At 45.3% G+C, this 12,522-nt stretch overlaps 1 protein-coding gene across 3 annotated transcripts in view; it reads left to right on the plus strand.

The window, feature by feature from the left end:
* Positions 1 to 1,921: 1,921 nt before the first annotated feature.
* The window catches only part of LOC129700815 (CMP-N-acetylneuraminate-beta-1,4-galactoside alpha-2,3-sialyltransferase-like), a 389,167-nt gene continuing 378,566 nt past the window's right edge, over positions 1,922 to 12,522 (plus strand). Inside the window, exon 1 of one of the 3 annotated variants that reach the window (XM_055641540.1) lies at positions 1,922 to 2,255. The gene's annotated coding sequence lies outside the window, so the exon portion shown is untranslated. The remainder of the gene's footprint in view (positions 2,256 to 12,522) is intronic. The other 2 variants (XM_055641534.1, XM_055641538.1) reach the window with 2 other exon arrangements.

A 12,522-nucleotide genomic window follows, 5' to 3' on the forward strand; every position in this document is an offset into this window, starting at 1 on the left:
TCAGTCATGGCTGATCTATCTCTCCCTCCTAACCCCATTCTCCTGCCTTCTGCCCATAAACTGTACTTATCTTGTTCTATTGGGCCACACTTGGTCCATATCCCCTTTCGCCTTTCCTATACATGTGCCTGTCCAAATTTGTGGCCCGCCCCCTGCTCTTCTGCCTCAGCAATCACACGGGCAATCTTCCACTTCATTGCGGTTCAAAGATAGAGCATGTCTGTCTGATGGGTCACGATGCATGTCGGCAGACACTGAGGGCTAAAGCATACCCAATGTCGCCCTCATTCTGAGTGCCACCTTTGTGTGTGGCTGCATCAGGCTATCCGTCGGGCCAAAGCATGTGGGTGCCAAGTTTCATTAACTGCTGAGGTTCTACCTGTCCCTGATGTTGCAAAGGATGGACCTGGCACTGCTGCCATGCAACATGCCAGTCAGCTGGACATTGCTGCCCCATCTGTCCTTTGAGGAAAAGTTCTTCCAGACCAATACCAATGAACACAAGGCCACCAGGCAGTGAATAGCATGGAACACAGTTGTATTGTGCTTATTATTTAATTTGGAATAAACTTTATTTTTGGAACAAAAATTTGTGTTTTTTTAAGTTGTAATTGTGCCTGCCTCAATTACTTTCTCTGGCAGCTCATTCCATATACTGACCATACACTATGTGAAAAAGGTTCCCCTCAGGTTCTTATTAAATCTTTCCCCACTCACTTTAAACCTATTCCCTCTAGTCTTGATTTCCCTGCCTTGGGGAAAAGACTGTGCAATTGCCCAATCTAGTCCGCTCATGATTTTATACATCTCTGAAAGATCACCCCTCAGGCTTCGGTGCTCTCAAAGAATAAAGTCTGAACCTATCCAACCACACCCTATCCCTCAGGCCCACAAGTCATTGGAAAAAAAAATTCTCCAGGTAATGGTATCTTTTCTCCAGCAGGGTGACTGAAACCTCACACAATACCACTGTATCTATCTTCAATGCGACTACGTTCTGGTACTCCATGATCCCTCTGCACTGCAACATTCCACAGGGCACTACAATTCACCATGAAGGACCTGTCCTGGTTTGACATCCACGTTGCAACACCTCACACTAACCTGAATTAAACTTAATTAGTCATTCCTTGACCCACTCGTCCAATTGATCAAGGTCCCTCTGTAATTTTTGACAGGATGTCATCTATTTGAGTGTCACCTGCAAACTTACTAATGTCTTGTAAAATCTCATCCAAAGGTTGACAGCAATGTGCCCTGCAGCGATCGCTGAAATACACCACCAGACACAGGCACCCAGTCTGAAAAACAAGCTTCACACTCTGCTTCCTATCATGAAGTCAATTATATCCAGTTAGCTGTTTTTCCTGGATTCCACATGGTCAACTTCTAGAGCAGCCTAGCACGCGGAACCTTATTGAAGGCTGTGGTTGAAGGAAATGCATGCTCTGAAATCTTTTATTTTCACATTAAAATGGAAAAAAGTGAAGGGGAAAACCAATTGAGGGGTTTAAATTTTTGAGGAAAGTGCTGGGGAAATTTCAGGGAAAGTTTCTTCATTTAGAAGTTTACATGTACATGAAATGCTTTGTTGAAAAGGGCGAAGTTCAAGCAGAGGGACAAATATTACTTCTATCGAGAAATGTGGACATTTTCGGCGGAAGAAATATTCCGCAGTGTTGGATCAAAAAAAGGACAACACGAAAACCTGTGGAAAATGACAAGGCAAAAACCGGGAAATGCAATTAGTTTAATGAATGGCCAGTTTGTATTCCTCACGCTCGGACGTGGGAGCAGGCGAGGAGACCAGCAACTCTGGTGAAGTTATGCACGTTCTCTCTCTCGGCTGTTTGCTCCTCTGATTACAGCAACAGAGAGAGCGTTGTCTCTCCTCGTCTGGCTCCGTTCTTTGTGTCGTGCGCTGCCTTTGCTTTGACTGCAGAAGGGGGCTGGATGGGGGCGGGCTGATCGTACATGCACGGATGAAGAGGCGCTCCGTGGGCACTGTGGGCTGTGTTGCGTTTAGTTGCGACTTGGCGAGAGGGGAAACGGCTCATTGCTCGGACTTTGCGGAGCGGAGCGAAGACTTGGGAAGGACCAGGCATTATAAGCAGCCGGCGCGCATGCGTTCGTGCCCCCCTGCCTACCACCCAGAGATAGACAACATGAGGCAGCCGGACGGAGATGATTCGGGCGCCGCTCTACCTGGAATGTGTCTCTGAGGAGCTTCGCGCCGTGAGGCATGAGACGGATCTGTGAGTACCTCGGGGACTTGTCTTCTTTTCCTTCTTTGCTTGCTTTGCGAGGAGGTGAACTCCCCAGAGCTGAATAATGGAGTTGTGCTAAACCGTGAGGCGGTGTGTGTGAGTGAGGAGCCTGAGAGGAGGAGGAGGAGGGGACAGTTGCCTTCTTGCCTTAACCCGAGTGTGTGGGGAAATGTGTTTGAGTTCAAAACGACCATCGATCCTGACGTCCGTACTGAGGAAAAAGTTGCAGCTAACTTGGGGCGCTGTCTGCGCTCGGTGTTGTCCGCTGATATGCAATATTAGGAATGTATGGGACCTTGTGTTAGGCTAGCAGAGATGCGCATCGTTGCAAATGGGCAGTAAGTGAAGTGCTTGAAGGGTTAACGTGCTATTTGAACAGAGCTTTGATCTTGAACTTGATTGTCTGTAATTTCCTCAAACCCAGGGTGCTGAACATGTATACATGGATCAACAAATGTAATATCCTACATCGCCGTTTTATGCCTAACCTTCTATAGTGCTCCTTGCAATAATGTTATGGTTAATAAAGATGGCCGTTAAACATTTCCCAGCCTTGCAGGTTCTGTAAGGTGATCAACAGCGTATGAGATAAAAATAGAAAATGCTGCAAATGGTCAATAGATCAGCCAGCATTTCCTGCTTTTAGTTCAAAATTGCAGCATCTGCAATTTTTTTAAATTATTTTTCAATAGCGCACTAAAGCAGTCCAAGAAGGCAAGGCATTACAGTGGGTACACTTCCCACTGTCCTTGAAGTCCCCATGCAGTGACTGAACAATATAATTTAAGTTATCTAGATGTCTGACTCTACCGTGGGTGGATTGAGTTGACTAACTCGAGTTAATGGTTGGCGCAAGGCAAGACTCAGCCCTCTATATGAGCTTTCCAACGGATAAATGTACACGTTGTCGTGCACTATGTGAATCACTTTAAACAAAAATGTATTCAAGAGAGAGTTAGATATAGCATGGCTCACGGAATCAAGTGATATGGGGAGAAAGCAGGAACGGGGTACTGATTTTGAATGATGATATTGAATGACGGTGCAGGCTCGAAGGGCCAAATGACCTACTCCTGCACCTATTTTCAATGTTCCAAAAACGGAATATTTTCCATATGTGGCTGATTTCTGTGAGCAATTTCACTGACATTTTGTTCATGTTGACTCTGTAGTGTCACCTAAGCTACAGTGCCCTCCATAATGTTTCTGACAAAGACCCATCATTTATTTATTTGCGTCTGTACTCCACAATTTCAGATTTGTAATAGAAAAAAAAAATCACATGTGGTTAAAGTGCACATTGTCAGATGTTAATAAAGGCCATTTTTATACATTTTGGTTTCACCATGTAGAAATTACAGTAGTGTTTATACATAGCCCCCCCCCCCCCCCCCTTAACCTATTTAGTGTGTATATGTGTATGCATATGTGGTTGTCTTTACATCTTTGTGGAAAAACTACGGGTGTGCAGTTGGTTTAGTACATAACTAAAACTAGACTCATCTGGTGCTCTTCTTGTTTGCGCAGTTTTTCTATTTGCGCAAAAACGGTACGCAATAGAGCTACGATTTTTTGCCACGTTACTCACTGTTCTCATGTGTTGCGAGTGCAACAAGTTTTGTTCCGATCGGTGGTATATTGTAAAAGTTTTTAAAATGTTTAAAAATCTTAAAAACCGCGCGGGCGCAGATTCCTTCAGTCAGCGCCATGCAGATTTGTCTCTTCTGTCAGTCAATGCCACGGCCGGGATGGCCACGCCCCTTCCTGCCCCTCTGGCGGCGGCCTGTCCCGCCTCACTCACAAACTCCTCTCTCCCCTCCTCACAGTAACATGTCGGTGGCGGCCACGAGGGGGCGGGGGGGGTTCCAGTGGAGGCCCTGTCCCGTCTCTCTCTCCCTCATCACTCACCCCTCTTCCCCCACCCGCCCTCTGTGGCAATGGTGGTCCCGTCTTCCCGTCCCCCCAGGTCCGTGTCCCCCGCCATTGTGGTAACTCACCCTCACGGCCTTCTCGGAGGAGATCTTCTCCACCAGCTCATCGAAACTCGTGGTGCCCACCGTTATGAACACCGACTCCATCCAGACCCACACACACACACACACACACACACACACACACACACACACACACACACACACACACACACACACACACACACACACACACACACACACACACACACACACACACACACACACACACACACACACACACACACACACACACACACACACCAAGTCAATGGGATCTAAACCACAGCTAACAATGAATGACCTGTGGAGGAAGGAACTGCCGATGTTGCTTTTTATGGAGGGATGGAGTGACTGGGTGGTGAAGGGGGATTGAGGGAGAGGAAGGGGTAGGGAGGGAGAGGGGGGAGGTGAGGAGACTGGGGGAGGAAGGGGAATAGATGGAGATGAGTGGGGGGAGTGGTGAGTAGAGGGAAGTGGGGGAGGATAGGGGGAGGTAAGGAGTGGGGGCTAGAGGGATTGGAGCGAGGTGGGGAGAGGAGTTATGGAGGGAGGAAGTGACTGAGGGAGGGGAAAGGAGAGGGGGGGAGGTGAGGGAGGGATTGGGGGAGTGGAGGAGGAGAGGGGAAAGAAGAGTTTAAGGATAAGGGGGAAATCTTTTAGGACCGAGATGAGAAAAACATTTTTCACACAGAGTGGTCAATCTCTGGAACTCTGTGCCACAAAAGGTAGTTGAGGCCACAGTTCATTGGCTATATTTAAGAGGAATTAGATATGGCCCTTGTGGCTAAAGGGATCAGGGGGTATGGAGAGAAGGCAGGTACAGGATACTGAGTTGATCATATTGAATGGCGGTGCAGGCTCGAAGGGCCAAATGGCCTACTCCTGCACCTATTTTCTATGTTTCTATGTTTATGTTATGTTATCTCCCTCTCTCTCTCTCTCTCTCCCCCTCTCTCTCTCCCTCCCCCTCGCTCTTATCTCTGTCATTACAACACATCAACCATTACAAGCCGTGGTTAAATCGTACCTTTCAAGCTTCTAATCTTAATTGTGAAATCTGCCTCAACAGCTCTTTCAGGCATAGAACCTGACACGGTGGCGCAGCAGTAGAGTTGCTGCCTCACGGCATCAGAGACCCGGGTTCAATCACGACCACGGGCGCTGTCTGTACAGAGTTTGCACGTTCTCCCCGTGACCTGCATTTGTTTTCTATGGGTGCTCCGGTTTTATACATTCTCCAATGTCAAGGCAGCAACTCTACAGCTGCTGACCCTGACATGCCGAGTTCAGCCAGCACGCAAAATCCAATTGTAACATTGGTGATACTTTAATCATGTAGTCACTTATGGAGGGACTCAAATAGAGAAAGCTAGTGGACAGTGTGTGAGGCAGGAGGCAGAGAAGGGAAGCACTCAGACCCAACATGTAGGGGGGAAAGAAGAAAAAAATAATAAACAGAGAATAAGAGGTGGTGGGTTTCTTAAATGTGTGAGCAGAGAGACAGGGGGGTGTAAAATGAGAGTAGAAGCAATAGGTAGCAAGGTGAAAAGTAAAAGTGGCAGGCAGACAAATCCAGGGCAAAAATCAAAAAGGGCCACTTTTCAACATAATTGTATAAGGGGTAAGAGTGTTGTAAAAACAAGCCTGAAGGCTTTGTGTCTCAATGCAAGGAGCATTCGTAATAAGGTTCTTGGTTCTTGGTTACTTGGTCCTCCAAAATATTCCAACTGGAATTTAAACTGGAGGTGGTGAAGGGAGGGGTTAAGCCAGAAAGGGTTATTGGAAAGAAAAAGCTACTTTAAATGTAGTTGCATCTAGTTGGGTAACTATAGTTTGGTGGAGATTATTCTATGCTTTAATTGTGCGTGGGAAGAACGAATTGCTGTACACATCTGTCTTTGTAGCTGGGATCACAAATTGGTGGATGAGTTGAATGTGCAGATGGCTATTAATGACTATGATATAGTTGGGATCACGGAGACATGGCTCCAGGGTGACCAAGGCTGGGAGCTGAACATCCAGGGATATTCAATATTCAGGAGGGATAGACAGAAAGGAAAATGAAGTGGGGTAGCGTTGCTGGTTAGAGAGGAGATTAACGCAATAGAAAGGAAGGACATTAGCTTGGAGGATGTAGAATCGATATGGATAGAGCTGCGAAACACTAAGGGGCAGAAAACGCTAGTGGGAGTTGTGTACAGGCCACCTAACAGTAGTAGTGGAGTTGGGGATGGCATCAAACAGGATATTAGAAATGCGTGCAACAAAGGTAAAACAGTTATAATGAGTGACTTCAATCTACATATAGATTGGGTGAATCAAATTGGCAGAGTGCTGAGGAAAAGGATTTCTTGGAATGTATGCGGGATAGTTTTCTAAACCAACATGTAGTGGAACCAACGAGAGAGCAGGCTATTCTAGACTGGGTATTGAGTAATGAGGAAGGGTTAGTTAGCAGTCTTGTTGTGCGTGGCCCCTTGGGCAAGAGTGACCATAATATGGTTGAGTTCTTCATTAGGATGGAGAGTGACATAATTAACTCAGAAACAAGGGTTCTGAACTTAAAGAAAGGTAACCTTAAGGGTATGAGACGTGAATTGGCCAAGATAGACTGGCAATTGATTCTTAAAGGGTTGACGGTGGATCAGATTCAGATTCAGATTCAAACTTGTGCAATAGTTGTACAATGGACGGCATTTAAAGACTGCATGGATGAACTACAACAATTGTTCATTCCAGTTTGGCAAAAGAATAAATCAGGGAAGTTAGTGCATCCGTGGATATCAAGGGAAATCAGGGATAGTATCAAAACAAAAGATGAAGCATACAAATTAGCCAGAAAAAGCAGCCTACCAGAGGACTGGGAGAAATTCAGAGTCCAGCAGAGGAGGACAAAGGGCTTAATAAGGAAAGGGAAAATAGATAATGAAAGAAAACTGGCAGGGAACATAAAAACTGACTGCAAATGTTTTTTATAGATATGTGAAGAGAAAAAGATTAGTTAAAACAAATGTAGGTCCCTTGCAGTCAGAAACAGGTGAATTGATCATGGGGAACAAGGACATGGCAGACCAATTGAATAACTACTTTGGCTCTGTCTTCACTAAGGAAGACATAAATAATCTGCCGGAAATAGCAGGGGACCGGGGGTCAAATGAGATTGAGGAACTGAGTGAAATCCAGGTTAGCCGGGAAGTGGTGTTAGGTAAATTGAATGGATTAAAGGCCTATAAATCCCCAGGGCCAGATAGGCTGCATCGCAGAGTACTTAAGGAAGTAGCCCCAGAAATAGTGGATGCATTAGTGATAATTTTTCAAAACTCTTTAGATTCTGGAGTAGTTCCTGAGGATTGGAGGGTAGCTAATGTAACCCCACTTTTTAAAAAGGGAGGGAAAGAGAAAACGGAAGTACAGACCAGTTAGTCTAACATCGGTAGTGGGGAAACTGCTAGTCAGTTATTAAAGATGGGATAGTAGCACATTTGGAAAGTGGTGAAATCATTGGACAAAGTCAGCATGGATTTAGGAAAGGTAAATCATGTCTGACGAATCTTATAGAATTTTTCGAGGATGCAACTAGTAGAGTGGATAAGGGAGAACCAGTGGATGTGTTATATCTGGACTTTCAGAAGACTTTAGACAAGGTCCCACATAAGAGATTAGTATACAAACTTAAAGCACACGGTATTGGGGGTTCAGTATTGATGTGGATAGAGAACTGGCTGGCAGACAGGAAGCAAAGAGTAGGAGTAAACGGGTCCTTTTCAGAGTGGCAGGCAGTGACTGGTGGGGTATTGCAAGGCTCAGTACTGGGACCCCAGCTATTTACAATATATATTAATGATTTGGACGAGGGAATTGAAAGCAACATCTCTTAAGTTTTCAGATGACACGAAGCTGGGGGGCAGTGTTAGCTGTGAGGAGGATGCTATGAGGCTGCAAGGTGACTTGGATAGGCTGGGTGAGTGGGCAAATGCATGGCAGGTGCAGAATAATGTGGATAAATGTGAGGTTATCCACTTTGTTGGCAAAAACAGGAAAATAGACTATTATCTGAATGGTGGCCGATTAAGAAAAGAGGAGATGCAACGAGACCTGGGTGCCATGGTACACCAGTCATTGAAAGTAGGCATGCAGGTGCAGCAGGCAGTGAAGAAAGTGAATGGTATGTTAGCATTCATAGCAAAAAGATTTGAGTATAGGAGCAGGGAGGTTCTACTGCAGTTGTACAGGGTCTTGGTGAGACCACACCTGGAGTATTGCGTCCAGTTTTGGTCTCCAAATCTGAGAAAAGACATTCTAGCCATAGAGGGAGTACAGAGAAGGTTCACCAGACTGATTCCTGGGATGTCAGGAATTTCATATGAAGAAAGACTGGATAGACTTGGCTTGTATTCGCTAGAATTTAGAAAATTGAGGGGGGATCTTTTAGAAACTTACAAAATTCTTAAGGGGTTGGGCAGGCTAGATGCAGGAAGATTGTTCCCGATGTTGGGGAAGTCCAGAACAAGGGGTCACTGTTTAAGGATAAGGGGGAAATCTTTTAGGACCGAGATGAGAAAAACATTTTTCACACATAAAGTGGTGAAACTCTGGAATTCTCTGCCACAGAAGGTAGTTGAGGCCAGTTCATTGGCTATATTTAAGAGGGAGTTAGATGTGGCCCTTGTGGATAAAGGGATCAGGGGGTATGGAGAGAAGGCAGGTACAGGATACTGAGTTGGATGATCAGCCATGATCATATTGAATGGCGGTGCAGGCTCGAAGGGCCGAATGGTCTACTCCTGCACCTATTTTCTATGTTTCTAAGAGTGAGGGTGAAGAGAAGGGGAGGGGGTGCTGGGCGATGAGGGGAAATGAGGCGTGCCTGTGCTGTTGGGGGCTATGCTTGAGTGGTGCAATATTGAGTTGGGGGAACGGGTGAGTGGTGGAATATTGCATTGGGGAATGGGTTGTGTTGGGGGACCAGGCCTCCCGTGTGATAGGGACTCAACGGGTCCCACTTAGTCTTGTAATGTTTGGGACACAGCAATTTAATTTAAATGAAAGTAGTCATGTTTAGTATTTTGTTGCATATCCTTTGCATGCATTGACTGCTTGAAGTCCACAATTCATGGACATCACCAGTTGCTGGGTGTCCTCTCTGGTGATGCTCTGCCAGACCTGTATTGCAGCCATCTTTAGCTTATGCTTGTTTTGGGGGCTAGTCCCCAGTTTTCTTCAGATTGGGTGATTGACTTGGCCACTCAAGAATTGACTAGCTTTGAAAAACTCCATTGTTGCTTTAGCAGTATGCTTGGGATCATTGTCTTGCTGCAGAATGATCCACTGGCCAATTAATTTTGAGGCATTTGTTTGAACTTGAGCAGATAGGATGTGTCTCTACACTTCAGAATTCATTATGCTACTACCATCAGTATAGTCATGTGTAATAACTCAGGATCCGCACATCAGTAAAAGGTGTTTATTATAGTAAACACACAGAGCTCAAATACATAGATGTTATAAGCCCAAGCTCAGCAACAAATCTAACTAGAGGCTGGACTAACAGACTAGATAATATGAAGCACTCAACCAGATGACTTTAAGTACACAATAAAACATGACATGGATCAGGTCAACTAATATTGACTGATCCACATCCTCCTTCTTAACTATAATAAATCATGTAACTAAATAAGCATTTAACTAAAACTTCCAATGTACAGTAGGAAGACTATAACTAAAGCTTCCAAGGTATAGTAGGAAGACACCATGCTTCATAATCGCAATTGAGCCGTGAATAATATGAATAAGGAGGAGTAAGGTGGCCTTGGTAATGGAAGCCTGTAATCAGTATTTAATACAGTCTTTGTATTTAGGATTAGGATGACAAACCCGCCCTATACGCGTACAGGCCCTCTGCTGTATATCTGGTGGTGGTTCAACAGGTTTATTAGGAGACTTCATGGGTAACACCACTGGCGATCTAATAGGTGATTTTGCCAATAATACTGGTGGCTCTTTGGCCATTGTGGAGCCATTACAGTTTGAACGCACAGTCTCTCCATTCGTCTTTGGCACAAGGTCTGGGACACTAACGTAGCCACAAGAGAACTGGTTTTGGTTCGCTCACCGGCAGGATATGTTTTCTGTTGCTCCTGTAAAATTCCTCCTTCGGAACGGACTAAATATGAACGTGGCTCCAGGCAGGTTTCTGTCACTATGCCTATACCCTTTCTGTGTTTGTCGGCTGACCATTTGTCCGGGAGACAAAGGCATGAGGGGGTGGCTGGTCCGGTCGTAATATGTTATTTGAACTTGCCATTTGTGTTGTAGTTGGGCCTCGATAGCGAGTGGATCACGAACCTGAGGTTGTAGCAGTTGCTTAGCTGCTGGAAGGGTAGTACAGGTTTGTCTGAATATCAAATGCTGTGCAGGTGAACCTAACACTGTGTCCCACAAATGGTTGCATGTTGAGAAGGTCCAGGAAGATATCAGACCCCGTCCTTTCCTTTTAGATTTTTCCATCACCTGTTTCATACTGCGAAGGGCTCTTTCCGCTAACCCGTTCGACTGCGGATATTCCGGGCTGCTGGTGACATGTTTGAGATACCAGTGTTGGGCAAAGTATCTGAAGCTTTGGCTTGTAAATTGTGCTGCATTGTCCGACATGAGGGAGAGTGGGGCCCCGTGGACTGAGAAGTGTCTTGCCAGTTTCTGAATAACTGCTGCCGACGAGGCAGTACGGAGCTTATCAATTTCAAACCAACCGGAGTAGGAGTCCACCAGAACCAGGTACTGGTTGCCATTCCAATTGAAAATGTCAGTCGCCAGGGTTGTCCACGGTAGATCAGGAACGGGGTGATACAGGAAGCAGTTCCTTCCGCTGATGCGGTGCTAGACTGTTCTATACCACACACCACTGCGTCCTTTGGCGCATATAGTCTGACATGGCAGGCGAAAAGAGCATGCTCTTGGCCTGTTGCACTGTTGCCTCTGAACCAGGGTGCCTTCTGTGAATGGCATAAAAGTATTCTTGTTGCAGTGGTGGGGGGGGGGGGGGGGGTTAGTAAATGACAAAGCGGTAAATTTGAAAATATGGCTCCCTTAATTGTTATGGATGCATGCAACCAGATAACAAACATGACCAATACCCAAACCTCGGGGATTATTCCTTCTCGCTTCCTAAAATATTCCTCCAAAATTACCCTTGTGTTGTAGTTGGGTGTTAATTGAGTGAGAGAAAATATATCCCATCGTCCTGAATTGCAAGAGGTCTTCTCTAGCTCGGCTGTGTAAATCGTATACATTTATACTAGGATTACCAGCAACTGAGAGATCTAAATTTAGTTTCAGCAGCAAAGCGTCTGCACTGACAACACAGTACACTATCTCATTCATACTCTATTTTCATTTTTCCAGGGTTAGGCATTTTTATGTGCAATAGCGGGAGTTAATCCAAGAATATCCCCATTCAGAGTTACCAGTGGACAGATAATTGAAACAAATGGTACAAACGTTGTTATTCTAATACACCCACCAGTGTTATTGGTCTTGTTTGCACATCTCTTTCGTTTAATGTCCAGAAATTCGAGCATATAATGTTCAAAGTTTAGCTGATATTCGGAAGCAGATAAGTTTCTATTTAATAGTAGTCCAGTTAATTTGTACACCTTCATGTTCTGTCTTGTATAATGTTTACATTTTTTCCTTCCCTTTGCTTGAATTGTTTTTAAAGTCAAATTTATGGGAAGAGCAAAATATTTTAGATGACAGTTCAGGTTACTGTGTGTAATTGAAGACCATTTATTAATAGAAAGGATTCTAATGACACGGCAAGTATATAATTAAATATTCACCAGCATTTTGCCGCAGTGGGAAAATGTGGCCGTGGAGAGAAAATTAAGGTATTGGCACCATTTTTAAACAAAAGATTTGCAACCCAGCATAATTTCTAGGTCATTTTCTTTCTTTCATATTCTAAAATTAGTGTGTCTATCAGATATCTTTGCGTTATATATTTTCTCCGAGCTCTCTTCCCCCCCCCCGCCCACACACTGTTGCAGCCGAAGCTGCTGGTGCTTCCGGGCCTAGCCGAGGATCCGAGGCCTGGCTCTAAGGGCGCTGTCGGCTGATGCTCCTCCGGGGCACGCAAGAAGGGAGAGGAGCGGCAACCTCGAGATCCTGGGGGGGGGATAGAGGGAGAGGAGGGGGGTATGGAGGGGGTAGGAGTTATGGAGGGAGGGGGTGACTGAGGGTAGGGGAAAGTAGAGGTGAGGGAGGGATTGGGGGAGGGTAGG

The sequence above is a fragment of the Leucoraja erinacea genome, chromosome 10, assembly GCF_028641065.1.
Source record: "Leucoraja erinacea ecotype New England chromosome 10, Leri_hhj_1, whole genome shotgun sequence".
Lineage (NCBI taxonomy): Eukaryota > Metazoa > Chordata > Chondrichthyes > Rajiformes > Rajidae > Leucoraja > Leucoraja erinaceus.